Genomic DNA, 19,660 nt, shown 5'->3' on the forward strand with positions numbered 1-19,660 from the left:
TGAGGTGTCAGGTTGGCACAAAACAGGCGCCAAAGTAAACCGGCGTTTCAACTCCTGGAAAGCCTCCACGGCAGCAGGAGCCCAGTTAGCCACATCAGAGCCTTTCTTGGTCATATCCGTCAATGGTTTAACAATGCTAGAAAAATTTGCGATAAAACGACGGTAGAAGTTAGCAAAACCCAAGAACTTCTGAAGACTCTTAACTGACGAGGGTTGAGTCCAATCATGAATAGCTCGGACCTTGACTGGGTCCATCTCTACAGCAGAAGGGGAAAAAATGAACCCCAAAAAGGGAACCCTCTGTACACCAAAGAGACACTTTGAGCCTTTAACAAACAAAGAATTTTCACGCAAAATCTTAAAAACCATCCTGACCTGCTCCACATGCGAGTCCCAATCATCAGAAAAAAACAGAATATCATCCAGATAAACAATCAAAAATTTATCCAGATACTTCCGGAAAATGTCATGCATGAAGGACTGAAAAACTGAAGGTGCATTAGAGAGCCCAAATGGCATCACCAAGTACTCAAAATGACCTTCGGGCGTATTGAATGCGGTTTTCCATTCATCGCCTTGCTTAATGCGCACAAGGTTGTACGCACCACGAAGGTCTATCTTGGTAAACCACTTGGCACCTTTAATTCGGGCAAACAAGTCAGACAACAGCGGCAAAGGATACTGAAATTTGACAGTGATCTTGTTTAAAAGCCGATAGTCAATACAAGGCCTCAAAGATCCGTCCTTTTTGGCCACAAAAAAGAATCCCGCACCAAGAGGGGAAGAAGAAGGACGGATATGCCCCTTCTCAAGAGACTCCTTGATATATGAACGCATCGCGGTATGTTCAGGTACCGACAGATTAAACAGTCTCCCCTTAGGAAACTTACTGCCAGGAATCAAATCTATTGCACAGTCACATTCCCTATGAGGAGGCAATGCACTGGACTTAGACTCGCTGAAGACATCCTGATAATCAGACAAATACGCCGGAACTTCCGAAGGCGTAGAAGAAGCAATAGACAAGGGCAGGGAATCTCCATGAATTCCATGGCAGCCCCAACTTGACACCGACATTGCCTTCCAGTCCAAGACTGGATTATGGGTCTGTAACCATGGTAAACCCAAAACAACCAAATCATGCATCTTATGCAGAACAAGAAAACGTATCACCTCCCGATGTTCGGGAGTCATGCACATGGTAACCTGTGTCCAATACTGCGGTTTATTTTTTGCCAAAGGCGTAGCATCAATACCCCTAAGAGGGATAGGATTTTCTAATGGCTCCAGAACAAAACCGCAGCGCTTGGCAAATGACAGATCCATCAGACTCAGGGCAGCACCTGAGTCTACAAACGCCATGACAGGATACGATGACAGTGAGCAAATCAAAGTTACAGATAGAATAAATTTAGGTTGCAAATTACCAATGGCGACAGGACTAACAACCCTAGTAAGACGTTTAGAGCATGCTGAGATAACATGTGTAGAATCACCACAGTAGTAACACAAGCCATTCTGGCGTCTATGAATTTTCCGCTCATTTCTAGTCAGGATTCTATCACATTGCATTAAATCAGGTGCCTGTTCAGACAACACCATGAGGGAATTTGCGGTTTTGCGCTCCCGCAACCGCCGGTCGATTTGAATTGCCAGGGCCATGGAATCATTCAGACCTGTGGGAATGGGAAAACCCACCATCACATTCTTAATGGCTTCAGAAAGGCCATTTCTGAAATTTGCAGCCAATGCACACTCGTTCCACTGGGTCAGCACGGACCATTTCCGAAATTTTTGGCAATACACTTCAGCCTCGTCCTGGCCCTGAGACATAGCCAGCAAGGCTTTTTCTGCCTGAATCTCAAGATTGGGTTCCTCATAAAGCAAACCGAGCGCCAGAAAAAACGCATCAATGTCAGCCAATGCCGGATCTCCTGGCGCCAGCGAGAAGGCCCAATCCTGAGGGTCGCCCCGTAAAAAAGAAATAACAATTTTCACTTGCTGAGCGGAGTCTCCAGATGAACAGGGTCTCAGGGACAAAAACAATTTACAATTATTCCTGAAATTTCTAAATTTAAATCGGTCTCCGGAAAACAGTTCAGGAATCGGTATCTTAGGTTCTGACATAGGATTTCTGATAACATAATCTTGTATGCCCTGCACACGAGCAGTAAGCTGGTCCACACCTGTAATCAAGGTCTGGACATTCATGTCTGCAGCAAACACAAGCCACTCAGAGGTAAAGGGGAAAAGAAAAAAAAATGAGAGAGAGAAAAAAAACCTCAGAACTTTCTTTCTTATAATCCCGCTTCTGCAATGCATTTAACATTTAATACTGGCCTGGCAAACTGTTATGACCCCAATGGCGAGGGTCTCAGAGGAACAAGTAAGTCTGCGAAGTACAAAAATCCAGCTCATAGGGCAGTGGTAACTGGGTTGACCATATATCTACTCCTAACGCCAACACTAGAAGTAGCCGGGGAACATGCCTACGTTGGTCGCTAGATTTCTCGCGCCAGCCGGAGGACTAACTACCCCTAGAAGAGGAAAACAAAGACCTCTCTTGCCTCCAGATAATAGACCCCAAAAGTTGGATACAAGCCCCCCACAAATAATAATGGTGAGGTAAGAGGAAATGACAAACACAGAGATGAACTAGGTTTAGCAAAGAGAGGCCCACTTACTAATAGCAGAATGTAGTAAGATAACTTATATGGTCAACAAAAACCCTATCAAAATTCCACACTGGAAATTCAAGAACCCCCGAACCGTCTAGCGGCCCGGGGGGAGAACTCCAGCCTCCCTAGAGCTTCCAGCAAGGTTAGGATACAGATTATGTACAAGCTGGACAAAAATGCAAACAAAAACAAATAGCAAAAAGCAAGAAAGCAGACTTAGCTTAATCTAGCAGGAACCAGGATCAGTAGACAAGAGCACAACAGATTAGCTCTGATTACAACGTTGCCAGGCATTGAACTGAAGGTCCAGGGAGCTTATATAGCAACACCCCTGAACTAATGGCCCAGGTGAGCATACAAGGGATGACTGAAATACCCAGAGTCAAATCACTAGTAACCACTAGAGGGAGCCAAAAAGCAAATTCACAACAGTACCCCCCCCTTAGTGAGGGGTCACCGAACCCTCACCAAGACCACCAGGGCGATCAGGATGAGCGGCGTGAAAGGCACGAACCAAATCGGCCGCATGCACATCAGAGGCGACCACCCAGGAATTATCCTCCTGACCATAGCCCTTCCACTTGACCAGGTACTGAAGCCTCCGCCTGGAGAGACGAGAATCTAAGATCTTCTCCACCACGTACTCCAACTCGCCCTCAACCAACACCGGAGCAGGAGGCTCCGCAGAAGGGATCACAGGCACAACGTACCGCCGCAACAAGGACCTATGAAATACGTTGTGAATGGCAAACGACACCGGAAGATCCAGGCGAAAGGATACAGGATTAAGGATCTCCAATATCTTGTAAGGACCAATGAAGCAAGGCTTAAATTTGGGAGAGGAGACCTTCATAGGAACAAATCGAGAAGACAGCCATACCAAATCCCCAACGCGAAGTCGGGGACCCACACCGCGGCGGCGGTTGGCAAAACGCTGAGCCTTCTCCTGTGACAACTTCAAGTTGTCCACCACATGACTCCAGATCCGCTGCAACCTATCCACCACAGAATCCACCCCAGGACAGTCAGAAGGCTCCACATGTCCCGAGGAAAAACGAGGATGGAAACCAGAGTTGCAGAAAAATGGCGAAACCAAGGTGGCGGAACTAGCCCGATTATTAAGGGCAAATTCAGCCAACGGCAAGAAGGTCACCCAATCATCCTGATCAGAAGAGACAAAACACCTCAAATAAGCCTCCAGAGTCTGATTAGTTCGCTCCGTTTGTCCGTTAGTCTGGGGATGAAAAGCGGACGAAAACGACAAATCAATGCCCATCCTACCACAAAAGGATCGCCAGAACCTGGAAACAAACTGGGATCCTCTGTCCGACACAATATTCTCAGGAATGCCGTGCAAACAAACCACGTTCTGGAAGAACACAGGAACCAGATCAGAAGAGGAGGGCAGCTTAGGTAAAGGAACGAAATGGACCATCTTGGAGAAACGATCACATATCACCCAGATGACAGACATGCCCTGAGACACCGGAAGATCAGAAATGAAATCCATAGAGATGTGTGTCCAAGGTCTCTTCGGGACAGGCAAGGGCAAGAGCAACCCGCTGGCACGAGAACAGCAAGGCTTAGCTCGAGCACAAGTTCCACAGGACTGCACAAATGACCGCACATCCCTTGACAAGGAAGGCCACCAAAAGGACCTGGCCACCAGATCTCTGGTGCCAAAAATTCCCGGGTGCCCTGCCAACACTGAGGAATGAACCTCAGAAATGACTCTGCTGGTCCATTTAGCAGGCACAAACAATCTGTCAGATGGACAAGAGTCAGGCCTACCAGCCTGAAATCTCTGCAACACACGCCGCAGATCAGGAGAAATAGCTGACAAGACAACTACTTCCTTAAGAATACCCACAGGTTCAGCGACTCCAGGAGCATCAGGCACAAAGCTCCTAGACAGAGCATCGGCCTTCACATTCTTAGAACCTGGTAAATACGAGACCACAAAGTCAAAACGGGAGAAAAACAATGACCAGCGGGCCTGTCTAGGATTCAGGCGTTTAGCAGACTCGAGATACATCAGATTTTTGTGATCAGTCAAGACCACCACACGATGCTTAGCACCCTCGAGCCAATGACGCCACTCCTCAAATGCCCACTTCATGGCCAACAACTCCCGATTGCCCACATCATAATTTCGCTCTGCCGGCGAAAACTTCCTGGAGAAAAAGGCACAAGGTCTCATAGTAGAGCAACCAGGGCCTCTCTGCGACAAAACGGCCCCTGCCCCAATCTCCGAAGCATCCACCTCCACCTGAAAGGGAAGTGAGGTGTCAGGTTGGCACAAAACAGGCGCCAAAGTAAACCGGCGTTTCAACTCCTGGAAAGCCTCCACGGCAGCAGGAGCCCAGTTAGCCACATCAGAGCCTTTCTTGGTCATATCCGTCAATGGTTTAACAATGCTAGAAAAATTTGCGATAAAACGACGGTAGAAGTTAGCAAAACCCAAGAACTTCTGAAGACTCTTAACTGACGAGGGTTGAGTCCAATCATGAATAGCTCGGACCTTGACTGGGTCCATCTCTACAGCAGAAGGGGAAAAAATGAACCCCAAAAAGGGAACCCTCTGTACACCAAAGAGACACTTTGAGCCTTTAACAAACAAAGAATTTTCACGCAAAATCTTAAAAACCATCCTGACCTGCTCCACATGCGAGTCCCAATCATCAGAAAAAAACAGAATATCATCCAGATAAACAATCAAAAATTTATCCAGATACTTCCGGAAAATGTCATGCATGAAGGACTGAAAAACTGAAGGTGCATTAGAGAGCCCAAATGGCATCACCAAGTACTCAAAATGACCTTCGGGCGTATTGAATGCGGTTTTCCATTCATCGCCTTGCTTAATGCGCACAAGGTTGTACGCACCACGAAGGTCTATCTTGGTAAACCACTTGGCACCTTTAATTCGGGCAAACAAGTCAGACAACAGCGGCAAAGGATACTGAAATTTGACAGTGATCTTGTTTAAAAGCCGATAGTCAATACAAGGCCTCAAAGATCCGTCCTTTTTGGCCACAAAAAAGAATCCCGCACCAAGAGGGGAAGAAGAAGGACGGATATGCCCCTTCTCAAGAGACTCCTTGATATATGAACGCATCGCGGTATGTTCAGGTACCGACAGATTAAACAGTCTCCCCTTAGGAAACTTACTGCCAGGAATCAAATCTATTGCACAGTCACATTCCCTATGAGGAGGCAATGCACTGGACTTAGACTCGCTGAAGACATCCTGATAATCAGACAAATACGCCGGAACTTCCGAAGGCGTAGAAGAAGCAATAGACAAGGGCAGGGAATCTCCATGAATTCCATGGCAGCCCCAACTTGACACCGACATTGCCTTCCAGTCCAAGACTGGATTATGGGTCTGTAACCATGGTAAACCCAAAACAACCAAATCATGCATCTTATGCAGAACAAGAAAACGTATCACCTCCCGATGTTCGGGAGTTATGCACATGGTAACCTGTGTCCAATACTGCGGTTTATTTTTTGCCAAAGGCGTAGCATCAATACCCCTAAGAGGGATAGGATTTTCTAATGGCTCCAGAACAAAACCGCAGCGCTTGGCAAATGACAGATCCATCAGACTCAGGGCAGCACCTGAGTCTACAAACGCCATGACAGGATACGATGACAGTGAGCAAATCAAAGTTACAGATAGAATAAATTTAGGTTGCAAATTACCAATGGCGACAGGACTAACAACCCTAGTAAGACGTTTAGAGCATGCTGAGATAACATGTGTAGAATCACCACAGTAGTAACACAAGCCATTCTGGCGTCTATGAATTTTCCGCTCATTTCTAGTCAGGATTCTATCACATTGCATTAAATCAGGTGCCTGTTCAGACAACACCATGAGGGAATTTGCGGTTTTGCGCTCCCGCAACCGCCGGTCGATTTGAATTGCCAGGGCCATGGAATCATTCAGACCTGTGGGAATGGGAAAACCCACCATCACATTCTTAATGGCTTCAGAAAGGCCATTTCTGAAATTTGCAGCCAATGCACACTCGTTCCACTGGGTCAGCACGGACCATTTCCGAAATTTTTGGCAATACACTTCAGCCTCGTCCTGGCCCTGAGACATAGCCAGCAAGGCTTTTTCTGCCTGAATCTCAAGATTGGGTTCCTCATAAAGCAAACCGAGCGCCAGAAAAAACGCATCAATGTCAGCCAATGCCGGATCTCCTGGCGCCAGCGAGAAGGCCCAATCCTGAGGGTCGCCCCGTAAAAAAGAAATAACAATTTTCACTTGCTGAGCGGAGTCTCCAGATGAACAGGGTCTCAGGGACAAAAACAATTTACAATTATTCCTGAAATTTCTAAATTTAAATCGGTCTCCGGAAAACAGTTCAGGAATCGGTATCTTAGGTTCTGACATAGGATTTCTGATAACATAATCTTGTATGCCCTGCACACGAGCAGTAAGCTGGTCCACACCTGTAATCAAGGTCTGGACATTCATGTCTGCAGCAAACACAAGCCACTCAGAGGTAAAGGGGAAAAGAAAAAAAAATGAGAGAGAGAAAAAAAACCTCAGAACTTTCTTTCTTATAATCCCGCTTCTGCAATGCATTTAACATTTAATACTGGCCTGGCAAACTGTTATGACCCCAATGGCGAGGGTCTCAGAGGAACAAGTAAGTCTGCGAAGTACAAAAATCCAGCTCATAGGGCAGTGGTAACTGGGTTGACCATATATCTACTCCTAACGCCAACACTAGAAGTAGCCGGGGAACATGCCTACGTTGGTCGCTAGATTTCTCGCGCCAGCCGGAGGACTAACTACCCCTAGAAGAGGAAAACAAAGACCTCTCTTGCCTCCAGATAATAGACCCCAAAAGTTGGATACAAGCCCCCCACAAATAATAACGGTGAGGTAAGAGGAAATGACAAACACAGAGATGAACTAGGTTTAGCAAAGAGAGGCCCACTTACTAATAGCAGAATGTAGTAAGATAACTTATATGGTCAACAAAAACCCTATCAAAATTCCACACTGGAAATTCAAGAACCCCCGAACCGTCTAACGGCCCGGGGGGAGAACTCCAGCCTCCCTAGAGCTTCCAGCAAGGTTAGGATACAGATTATGTACAAGCTGGACAAAAATGCAAACAAAAACAAATAGCAAAAAGCAAGAAAGCAGACTTAGCTTAATCTAGCAGGAACCAGGATCAGTAGACAAGAGCACAACAGATTAGCTCTGATTACAACGTTGCCAGGCATTGAACTGAAGGTCCAGGGAGCTTATATAGCAACACCCCTGAACTAACGGCCCAGGTGAGCATACAAGGGATGACTGAAATACCCAGAGTCAAATCACTAGTAACCACTAGTGGGAGCCAAAAAGCAAATTCACAACACAATACCCCACTCCGAATGTTATGTCAGTGCTTGTTCATTACATTGTGGGCAGGTTGAATAGTACAACCAACATCTTGAAGCCCACAGATACATTCGAGCAAACAAACTAGAAAAGGATGAGTTGTAATTTAAAAATTGGTTGATGGGAAAGACCTCACCAGTGGTTTTTTATTGGAAGTTTTTACACCCATGTGAACCCATTACACAACATAAACATTTGGAGCCCCCACATCTACATTTGTGTGAAAAAGTGTTCGCCCCCTTCCTGATTTCCTATTCTTTTGCATGTTTGTCACACTTAAATGTTTTAGATCACCAAACAAATGTAAATATTAGACAAAAATAACACAAGTAAACACATTTATTTTAAATGAAGGTCTTTACTATTAAGGGAAAAAGAAATCCAGACTTACAGCACACTGTGTGAAACAGTGAAGGCCTCCCCCCCTTAAAACATAAATTAACTGTGGTTTATCACATCTTTGGGAAGCTGAATTCACATTCCCTAGCCACACCCAGGCCAGATTACTGCCAGATCTGTTCTCAATCAAGAAATCACTTAAATAGGACTTGCCTGATAAAATAAAGTAGACTAAAAGAACCTCAAAAGCTAGACATCATGCCACAATTCAAAGAAATTCTGGAACAAATGAGAAGCAAAGTAATTGAGATCTATCAGTCTGGAAAAGGTTATAAAGTCATTTATAAAGCTTTGGGACTCCAGCGAACCACAATGAGCACCATTATCCACAAATGGCAAAAACAGTACAGTGGTGAATTTTCCCAAGTATGACCAGCCGACCAAAATTACTCCAAGAGCACAGCGATGACTCATTCAAGAGATCACAAAAGACCCCACAACAACATCCAAAGAACTGCAGGACTCACTTGCCTCACTTAAGGTCAGTGTTCATTACTCCACCATAAGATAGAGACTAGGCAAAAATAGCCGCATGGCAGATTTACAAGATGAAAACCACTGCTGAGCAATAAGAACACAAAGGACTGTGGACTGACGAGACAAAAGTTGAACTTTTTAGAAGGTGTATGTTCCATTATATCTGGCATACAAGTAACACAGCATTTCAGGAAAGGAACATCATACCAACAGTAAAATATGGTGGCGGTAGTGTAAAGCTCAGAGGCTGTTTTGCTGCTTCAATACCAGGAAGACTTGCTGTGATAAAATGGAACCATGAATTCTGCTATCTTCCAAAAAATCCTGATGGAGAATGTCCGGCCATCTATTTGTGACCTCACACTGAAGTGCACATGGGGTCTGCAAAAGGACAATGATCCAAAACTCACCAGCAAATCCACCTCTGAATGGCTTAAGAAAAACAAAATTAAGACTTAGAGTGACCTAGTCAAAGTCCTGACCTTAATCCGATTGAGATGCTGTGGCATGTCCTTAAAAAGTTGGTTCAAGCTCGGAAACCCTCCAGTGTGGCTAAATTGCAATAATTCTGCAAAGATGAGTGGGACAAAATTCCTCCAGAGCGTTGTAAAAGACTCATTGCCGGGTAATTATCGCAAACACTTGATTGCAGTTGTTGTGGGCTAAGGACGGCTCAATCAGTTATCAGGTTTAGGGGGCAATCACGTTTTCACACAGGGCCCTGTAGGTTTGGATTTCCCTTAATAAAAAAGACCTTCATTTATAAGCTGCATTTTGTGCATGTGTTATTTTTGTCTAATATATTTGTTTGGTGGTCTGAAACATTTTAGTGTGACAAACAAGCAAAAGAACAGGAAATCAGGAAGGGGGCAAACACTTTTTTCCTCACAACTGAATATATCCCTGGGAATTCAGGGAGCAGGTATAATCACCAGTCAGTGAGTAGAGATGAGCGAACCCGAACTTGAAAGTTTGGGGTTCGTACAGTACAGTTGGCGTCCGGTGGTAAACGCCGAACACTGACTTCTCCCGGAAGTCTGTTACAATGTTCGGAGTTGCTGAAAGAGAGAGAAATTCTTCCAGCTCAAAAGTTTGGTTCCCCATTGTTTTCAATGGGGTTCGGCTTCTGGTTCAAGTTCAGGTACAGTTGTGCTACCCGAACCGACCTTTGAAATAAAGTTTGGGTCGGGTACCAGAACCTAAACTTCCACGGGTCGTCTCATCCCTATTTGTGTGTTCACTACTTTCTTAGAGATGCGGTTGGGTGCAACAAAATGATTCAAGTTTCTATTTTGTCTAAAAACAATATTGCGGCTTTTTGGTGTACTCTGAGCTAATGTAAAGTCATTCTCCAGAATCAGCCAATATTTCTTAAGTAATCCCATAATCCGGTCGTGGAAATTATTGAAGGTATTAAGAAAACTAAATTTGAACATTTCTTCAATCTTATTTTCCCGCCTAGTCATAGACTCCTTTATGCTCATTTTATTATTAATTTTTGCCAGACAATCCGACTGCTGTAAGTCTCTAGTATTTTTTTCTAAAAACTATATTGGTGTGTTTTGGTATTCTCTGAGCTAATATAGGGTCATTCTCCAGAATCAACCAACATTTCTATCGCTATAGATTACTATTTCCGAAGGATTAACTATTGGCCTCCTTGATTTTCACGACTCATTATGATCATTCTGAAAATTCTGATGTCACTGTAATATTGTTGACTTACACAAAATCACAATTTTTTTAGCCCAGTAATGTCCAACCCTGGGTCTACAGTCAACATAAAAGGAAGCCCCAAGACTGTTTCTTCATTGTCCATTCCCTCAGCTCCGTGTGATCAGCATTGTGAGCCTGCGGCCGGTGCGGCTATAGCTCGCGGAGACCTCCACCACCGGGGAGCAATGGACAATAGCTGCTGTGAGTGACCGGATTGGGGCTAGCTCAGCCGTGTGAGTAGCCAGGGTCTCTTCTGTCTAGTTAGCACCTTCACAAGGCCGGGATTTATGTTTATGAGTTTGTGTTGGTGTTCGGCAACCCATGGAAAGCAATAAAAACTGCACCTGTTTGGACCAAAACTACGTTGCCAGTGTGAACGCTCCCTAAGACCTATTGCCTACCAGAGAGTGAATCCATACACATATTATCATAGGATACAGTTGCACTTGCTTTAGTTTGTAGACTTTACATTAAGTATAATTCTCGTCACTCGCGTCTCAAATTTTTTGCTTTTTCTATACATCGCATCAACAAGAATTGCAGAAGAGAGGCGTAATCTTGATAAGTCTGAACAATTTCCAAGGAGGAACTGAAGATCAAACCATGAATACAGGAGATTATTAATAAAGAATTCATTTCACAAACATGTGGAAATAGATGTGCCCAATAGTAGGAGGCAGAAAAAAAATCAAAATTGCCAAATGGTCATTTAAAAATGTAACAATTTCTTCGATTTAAAGTAAATCACCTTTAAATGCTGTTTTTTGGAGCCATTAGCGTGGCATTTCAGAGGTACCGTATTATTACCAGGCTCGCTGTGTCATGTAAATTGACATTCTTTTTCCACGTCTTGACAGAAATCTGGAGAGCACCCTAGCTATTTTCTCTTGCAAGCTTCTGAACGATGCTTCTAATGGGATTTTTTGGCTTAGATCATAAACCTTTGCATAGTAACTTTCTGTTGTATGTTATTCAAAAAAGGGTTTAAAGTATTCCAGCGATGGAATGGAAAATATGGAGGAGAAACGAAGTCTGAAACATCAGGGTAAGTGTGTCTAAACTTTATAGGTAAGACATAATGATAGTAAAGGTAACAGGGGCCCATTGCACATAGCCGCACGACCCCCAGGTTCTTCCATACTAGTCCCGTCAGGCACCCCAGGATTAGAGAATGCTTCTAGGGAAGGATATCTCAATTCTCCGGAGGCCAGTGGAGCATGTTGAGTTTTTTCGGATTCACACTATATATGACAACATCTGTATGCTTTGGTATTAATTTGGAGGTGCACAGTCTTCTGTCCTCTTGGTTACAGCTGTTCCCTTCCATTTCCAGGTGTATAGAGTATAGTGGCTGCAGAAACCTTTGTTTGCAATTACAGAGGTCAGACGCTTCCTGTAGTTCTTGACCAGGTTCGCACACACTGCAGCAGGGATTTTGTCCCCGTCCTCCATACAGATCTTCTCCAGATCTTTCAGGTTTCGGGGCTGTCACTGGGCAACATTGAGTTTCTATTGGGCTCAGGGCTGGGGACTGGCTCGGCCACTCCAGGACCTTCAAATGATTCTTATAGAGCCACTCCCTAGTTGCCCGGCTGTGTGTTTCAGGTAATTGTCATGCTGGAAGACCCAGCCACAGCCCATTTTCAATGCTCTATCTGAGGAAAGAGGTTTTTGGCCAAAATCTCGCGATAGATGACCCCATCCATCCTCCCTTCAATATGGTGCAGTCATCATGTTCTCTTTACAGAAAAGCACCCCCAAAGTATGATGTTTCCCCACTATGCTTCATAGTTAGGACTGCGTTCTTGGGGTTATACTCATCCTATTTCTTCCTCAAACCATGGCGAGTGGAGTTCATACAAAAAAGTTCTGTTTTGGTCTCATCTGATCACATGACCTTCTCCCATGCCTCATGTGGATTATCCAGATGGTCATTGGCGACCTTCACATGGGTCTGGATATGTGCTGGTGTGAGCAGGGGGACCTTGCGTGACCTGCAGGATCTTAATCCATGATGGTGTAGAGTGTTACTAATCGCAATATTTGAAAATGTCATCTCAGCTTTCTTCAGGTCATTGACCAGATCCTCCATGTAGTTCTTGGCTTATTCCTGACCTTTCTCAGAATCATCCTTATCCCGCAAGGTGAGATCTTGTATGGAGCCCCAGACCGAGGAAGACTGACAGTCATCTTGTGTTCTTCCATTTTCTAATAATTGTGCCAACAGTTGTTGCCTTCTCACCAATCTGCTTGCCTGTAGCCCAGGTAATGAAGTCAAACAGGTGCAATTAATGCAGGTAATGAGTGCAGAGTAGGAGGCTTCTTAAAGAAAACTAACAGGTCTGTGAGACAATTCTTGCTGGTTGGTCCGTGATCAAATACTTATTTCATTAAATAAAATGCAAATTAATTATGTAGAAGTCATACAATGTGATTCTATCTTAGATTCTGTCACAGGTGAAGTGAACCTATGAAAAAAATGACAGACCTCTCCATTCTTTGTAGGAGGGAAAACTTGCAAAATCGGCAGAGTATCAAATACTTATTTTCCCCACTGTGCCTACTTGGCAATGCCGAGGGTGCACCGAAACCTCAAGTAACATATGGAGTAAAGATTATCTTCTGGATAAAGGAAATGACAATGTTAACCACTTCACCCCTGGTTAATTTTCCATTTTTCGAGGACACAGATATCAAACATGTATAATTTTTTTTATTTAAGAAATGAAAACTAATTCAGATATATCTAGAAAAAAATATTTCGCTTTTGAGAGACCCATTTTTGGGGATCTGGGGTTGGGTGATGGATTATTTTTGCAAGCTGAGCTGATGTTTTCATTGATACCATTTTGGGGTACATAAGATGTTTTGATCGCCTCCTATGGCATTTTATTGCAATGTTGCGGCTACAAAAAAATGTAATTTTGATCTCTTTCTCTTTGTGCCGTTTACCGATCAAATTAATTCACTTTATATTTTGATAGATCAGACATTTCCGAATACAACGATCCCAAATATGTGCATTTTTCATTTTTTTTATTTGTTTTATTTTTAATGCCTCAAAAGGGGGGGGATTTCAACTTTTCTGTTTTTTATTTTTTTAAAACTTTTCTTTCTTTTTTTTACTTTTTACTGTATTTAATAGTCCTCTTAGGAGACTTGAAACTGTGATCATCCGATTGCCTGTGCTACACATAACGGCTTCAGCACTGCTATGTGTAGCAAAAATCACGATCTCCTATGAACGCCGACCAGGCTTAATTTAATGTGTAAAATTGGGGTGAGAGACTCATTTTAACCCCTTACCGTCAAAGCCAATAGTCATCTTCCTGACAGCTCCATTTTATGTTGTAATATTCCTTCCAATCCAATGATTCTGAGAATGTTTTTAGTGACACTTTTGTACTTCACAATAGTAGCAAATTAGACAACTAAACAAAAATCTTATTGATTAAAGTATTGGAACTTTGGTGAAAATGTATTGAAAAAAACTGTAGTATTATTAAAGTTTAATTTTTATGCTCTTAAACAAATTGTCATACCAGATAACATTTCCTATATGTCTACTTTAATTGGCATCATTTTTAAAACGTCCTTTTATTTATTTATTTTTAGGAAGCTCAAAAGATTAAAATTTTTCTTTTTTCAACAAAATTTGAAAAACATTTTTTTTATTTTATGCAACCTAATCTGGTTCAAAATGACTTCCTATATGTCAGAAAACTCCCAAAAGTGAGACCATTTTTAAACCTGCACCTCTCAAAGTATTTAAAACCGCATTCAGGACGTTTTTTAACTCTTCAGGTGATTCACATAAAGGAATGCAAAAGTGGAGGGAGCAAACAAAAAGTACCTTCCTTCAGCTTTAATGTGGTTAGGTCTTCACTTTTTCATTTTTTAGAAGGGGTAGCGGGAGATGATGACAACATCATTTGTTACACATTGTCTCTGGAGCGGCTTTTGGTTTTCAATTTGCCTGGAATATACTGTATTATGGACGTGTGTTGCAGTTGACCCTGAAATGTCAAAACAACAAAATAAAAACATAAGTGACCCCTTGTTGGATACTAAATTTGCCACAGAATTCATCTGGAGGGGTAGAAACCATTCTGGACTTCAGGTTGTTTCACAAATCTTTGTAAAATTAGGACACAAAAGTTTTTTCCACTAAAATTTTGACTTGGCCCCAAATTGTTCATCTTCACAAGGGGCACCTGGCAAAAATGGACCTCACAATTTGTAAAATAATTTTTTTTAACCCTACATGTGGTTAGAAACTACTGTTTGTTCACTTTCTGAATATTTTTCTGGGGTTTTTATATGGGACAAGATGACATTATTTTTATATATGATTTTATGATTACTTTCTATCCCATTTTTTGTGTATCATTGACTAAAAAATGATATATTTTGGAGCGTTTTGTATTGAAAGGCGTTAAATCTGTCAGTTTTGCACTGACATGAGACCTTTTAGACCTCGCTAGCAGGTGCCCAGGTCATTACTTGGCCTTGACCATCCTGTGGTCACTCTTTGCAAGGTGCAGATGAGGATAAAGAGGGAGTGCCTACCCTCTGTTAACCATCTAGATGCTGCTGTTGCTATTGCCAAAGGCATCTAAATGGTTAAGTGGCCATGACCAGTGCTGGCACCACGTGCAACCATTGTAATATACAGCTGTTGATGGTGCTATTTCTTATTACATGTACGGTGAATGACAGGAAGGGGTTAAAATGAAATTGCCATCAGAAAATGACCTATTGTGTAAACCAGAATTATATTTTTTAATTTATAATATTTTTACAATTTTTTTCCTATCAGTAACTTAATTAAAATGTTAAATTTTGTAAGTTTTCACTATAGATATAATAGTAAGTCTTATATTAGGTAACATGTATATATGAATAACACCGGATTCACGATTCGCAATATATGATGTCACAGCTTACCTCCTCCCCCTCTCTGCTTAATGACCTCCTCCACATGTCACAGAGCATGCTCACAACACTCTGCTCGGGAGCATAATAGGTGATGTAACAGCTCACACAACGACTGTGCACGGATCATAGAGTATGACCACAAAGACTGTATATGGAAAACACAGGAACAAACAATCACAGCTCACCTGCAGTTATCTGCACAATGTCCTCTGCACAGGTCGCAGATTGGGCTGAAACATTCCCTTAATAGGGAAAATATAAAAAATTAAATATCTTTAAATCATGTTTTTTCATAATGAAATGTTTTTATAAACGTCATATATCACTAACTGTAGTGTATAAAGAAAGTGTAAATTCTTAAAAATTTTCAGCTTTTGCCATGAAACCTAGTATTAGGCAACAACTGTGTATGGATAACACAGAGTTCATGATTCACAACACGTGATGTCACATCTCACCTTTTTTGTGGTCATAGAGCATGCCCACAATACTCTTCTATAGAAGATAATTAGTGATGCCATAGCTTACCTCCTTCTCCTCCCTGCGTAATAACCTCTGCACAGGTCATAGAGCATGCCCATAATACTCTTCTATAGAAGATAATTAGTGATGCCATCGCTCACTTCCTTCTCCTCCCTGCGTAATAACCTCTGCACAGGTCATAGAGCATGCCCATAATACTCTTCTATAGAAGATAATTAGTGATGCCATAGCTTACCTCCTTCTCCTCCCTGCGTAATAACCTCTGCACAGGTCATAGAGCATGCCCATAATACTCTTCTATAGAAGATAATTAGTGATGCCATAGCTCACTTCCTTCTCCTCCCTGCGTAATAACCTCTGCACAGGTCATAGAGCATGCCCATAATACTCTTCTATAGAAGATAATTAGTGATGCCATAGCTCACTTCCTTCTCCTCCCTGCGTAATAACCTCTGCACAGGTCATAGAGCATGCCCACAACACTCTCCTATAATAGTCAATGAATCACATTCTGTCTATTACCGTCTATGGTCCATGTGGTTAATATAAAGTAAATCTCTAAGTGAAACTATCAAAAGCTCCTACAACACGTCGCCGTAGATATGTGGAGAAAAGAAAAATATCTACAATCAAAACATAAAAATAAAATAGATTAGAAAAAAAGGATGAGTGCGTGCCGGCGTCTTGCCGTATCCTTCTTTATATTCAGGATTTCCAGCTTCCGTCGGCCAATTACATCTTCTATTCAATTCAGTGAAGAGTCAACACTCAGGAAAGGTCAACTCTACTCCGAAATCTGAGACTGGAGCCCCTTCATTCCCGGGATTTGTGAGACTGTCAGGGCTCAAGGTCTCGCTGTTCACACTTTCATGGGATATCTTATTGGATATGAACGAGAAAAAAATCGTTTTAAATCTCCGCTCTTATGAAATTTACCTTGTAAACTTGTGGTTTTCAAAATCTAATACATAACAATGAAAAATATATATATTTTTTTTTTTTCTTTTACAATACATGAAGTAAACAACAAAATTCAAAGCTGAATCCGCGGTAAGAAAAAGTTTAAATTAAAAAACATGAAATGCAATTCTTCTCCAGACTCTATACCTGGATCAAGATGTGGATCTGCTCCGGTGTCATCGAAAAGAAGATAAAAATAATAGTCCTGTCTGGACTCTGATAAATATTAATATGATTTGTATTAGGAAAAAAACACAAGATTTCATATGTGACTTGATATTTTATTGAGGCAATCTGCCACCCTCGCCGGCGTCTTCCAGCAGACGTGCTTTATAAGACCTACGGAAAGTTTCCTCAGAATTGAAGAACATTTTGCGAGAAGCCCGGATGCTGTAAATATGAGGGACGTCTATCCTTACAACCAGAAAATCACTTTGTAATGCCGGGCACGCTGCCACCAGCCCGACGAACCGATGGTCATTCTAGTGTTTTGTGCACTTTTGCATCAGGATTAATAAGAAAAGAAAAAAGTTAAAGGCATGAATGGATTTGTACACGGAAAGACTTAAACAGAAAATAAAGTTGCAAACGCTTTGCACAAACACTGCCTGAAAAAGCCGAAGACTGCCGAGTGCAGGGAATACCGCCGGAAGGTAATGAGCGGCCCCGGAAGTAGATGCGGCCAGGAGACAGCGGGATGGGAGGACGCGTCGCTGGACAGGTAAGTATAATATTTATAATGTTTATTATTCATTTTATGTTTTCTTTTACAGCCGCCCTGGACCCGAACTATGTGTTCGTTATGGTCCCGAACTTTACAGTTCGGGTTCGCCCATCCATAGCAACGCTAAATCAGCAGAGGCAGTTGCATGACTCCACACACAGGGAGATAGTGATATCTGTGCCTGCATGATTTACATGGTGATAGTAATGCCTCTGCCTAAATCATGCACAGACAAGAGTAAAAAAGGGTAATATCTGTGCTTACATCATTTACATGGAGAGACAGGGAGGCAGTACTATCTGTACCTACATCATCAACATTGACAAGTAGGGAGTAATATCTGTTCTAGATTATTAACTTGGAAAAACAGGGAAACAGCAATATCTGTGCCTATATCATATATAGGAAGAGACTTGGAGGCAGCACTATCTGTACCTACATCATCAACATTGACAAGTAAGGCGTAATATCTGTTCTAGATTATTAACTTGGAAAAACAGGGAAACAGCAATATCTGTGCCTATATCATATATAGGAAGAGACTTGGAGGCAGCACTATCTGTGCCTTATTTATTTACACGGGAAGGCAGTATTATCTGTTGTGCCTCCATCATTTATAAAAAAGAGACATGAAGGCAGTATGATCTGGAGAGACCAGGAAGCAAAATAATCTGAACCAAAGTCATTTAGAAAGGGAAAGAGAAGAGTAACTGTCTGTGCCTTCATTATTTACACAGAGAAACAGAGAGGCAGTACAGTCTGTGCCTTCATTATTTACATAGAGAAACAGAGAGGCAGTACAGTCTGTGCCTTCATTATTTACATAGAGAAACAGAGAGGCAGTACAGTCTGTGCCTTCATTATTTACATAAATAAACAGTGAGGCAGTACAGTCTGTGCCTTCATTATTTACATAAATAAACAGTGAGGCAGTACAGTCTGTGCCTTCATTATTTACATAAATAAACAGTGAGGCAGTACAGTCTGTGCCTTCATTATTTACATAGAGAAACAGAGAGGCAGTACAGTCTGTGCCTTCATTATTTACATAGAGAAACAGTGAGGCAGTACAGTCTGTGCCTTCATTATTTACATAGAGAAACAGAGAGGCAGTACTATCTGTGCCTTCATTATTTACATAGAGAAACAGTGAGGCAGTACTATCTGTTCCTTCATTATTTACATAGAGAAACAGAGAGGCAGTACAGTCTGTGCCTTCATTATTTACATAGAGAAACAGAGGCAGTACTATCTGTGCCTTCATTATTTACATAGAGAAACAGAGAGGCAGTACTGTCTGTGCCTTCATTATTTATATAGAGAAACAGAGAGGCAGTACTGTCTGTGCCTTCATTATTTACATAAATAAACAGTGAGGCAGTACAGTCTGTGCCTTCATTATTTACATAAATAAACAGTGAGCCAGTACAGTCTGTGCCTTCATTATTTACATAAATAAACAGTGAGGCAGTACAGTCTGTGCCTTCATTATTTACATAAATAAACAGTGAGCCAGTACAGTCTGTGCCTTCATTATTTACATAAATAAACAGTGAGGCAGTACTGTCTGTGCCTTCATTATTTACATAAATAAACAGTGAGGCAGTACAGTCTGTGCCTTCATTATTTACATAAATAAACAGTGAGGCAGTACAGTCTGTGCCTTCATTATTTACATAGAGAAACAGTGAAGCAGTACTATCTGTTCCTTCATTATTTACATAAATAAACAGTGAAGCAGTACTATCTGTGCCTTCATTATTTACATGGAGAGAGGTAGGCGGCACTTTCTGTGCCTGCATGATTTAAAGGGAGACACATTGAGGCAGCACTAAATGTGAGTACATAATTGAGAAATATGTGAATTTCCAT

At 42.1% G+C, this 19,660-nt stretch overlaps 1 long non-coding RNA gene across 2 annotated transcripts in view; it reads right to left on the reverse strand.

Moving 5' to 3' along the window:
* Positions 1 to 19,660, reverse strand: part of LOC143787658 (uncharacterized) — a 39,898-nt gene that overhangs the window by 3,843 nt on the left and 16,395 nt on the right. Inside the window, exon 3 of one of the 2 annotated variants that reach the window (XR_013218422.1) lies at positions 15,807 to 15,863. The exons of the other annotated variant lie outside the window; for it this stretch is intronic. This is a non-coding gene — a long non-coding RNA (uncharacterized LOC143787658). The remainder of the gene's footprint in view (positions 1 to 15,806; positions 15,864 to 19,660) is intronic. 2 annotated transcript variants of the gene reach the window in all.

Source organism: Ranitomeya variabilis, chromosome 8, assembly GCF_051348905.1.
Source record: "Ranitomeya variabilis isolate aRanVar5 chromosome 8, aRanVar5.hap1, whole genome shotgun sequence".
Taxonomy (NCBI): domain Eukaryota; kingdom Metazoa; phylum Chordata; class Amphibia; order Anura; family Dendrobatidae; genus Ranitomeya; species Ranitomeya variabilis.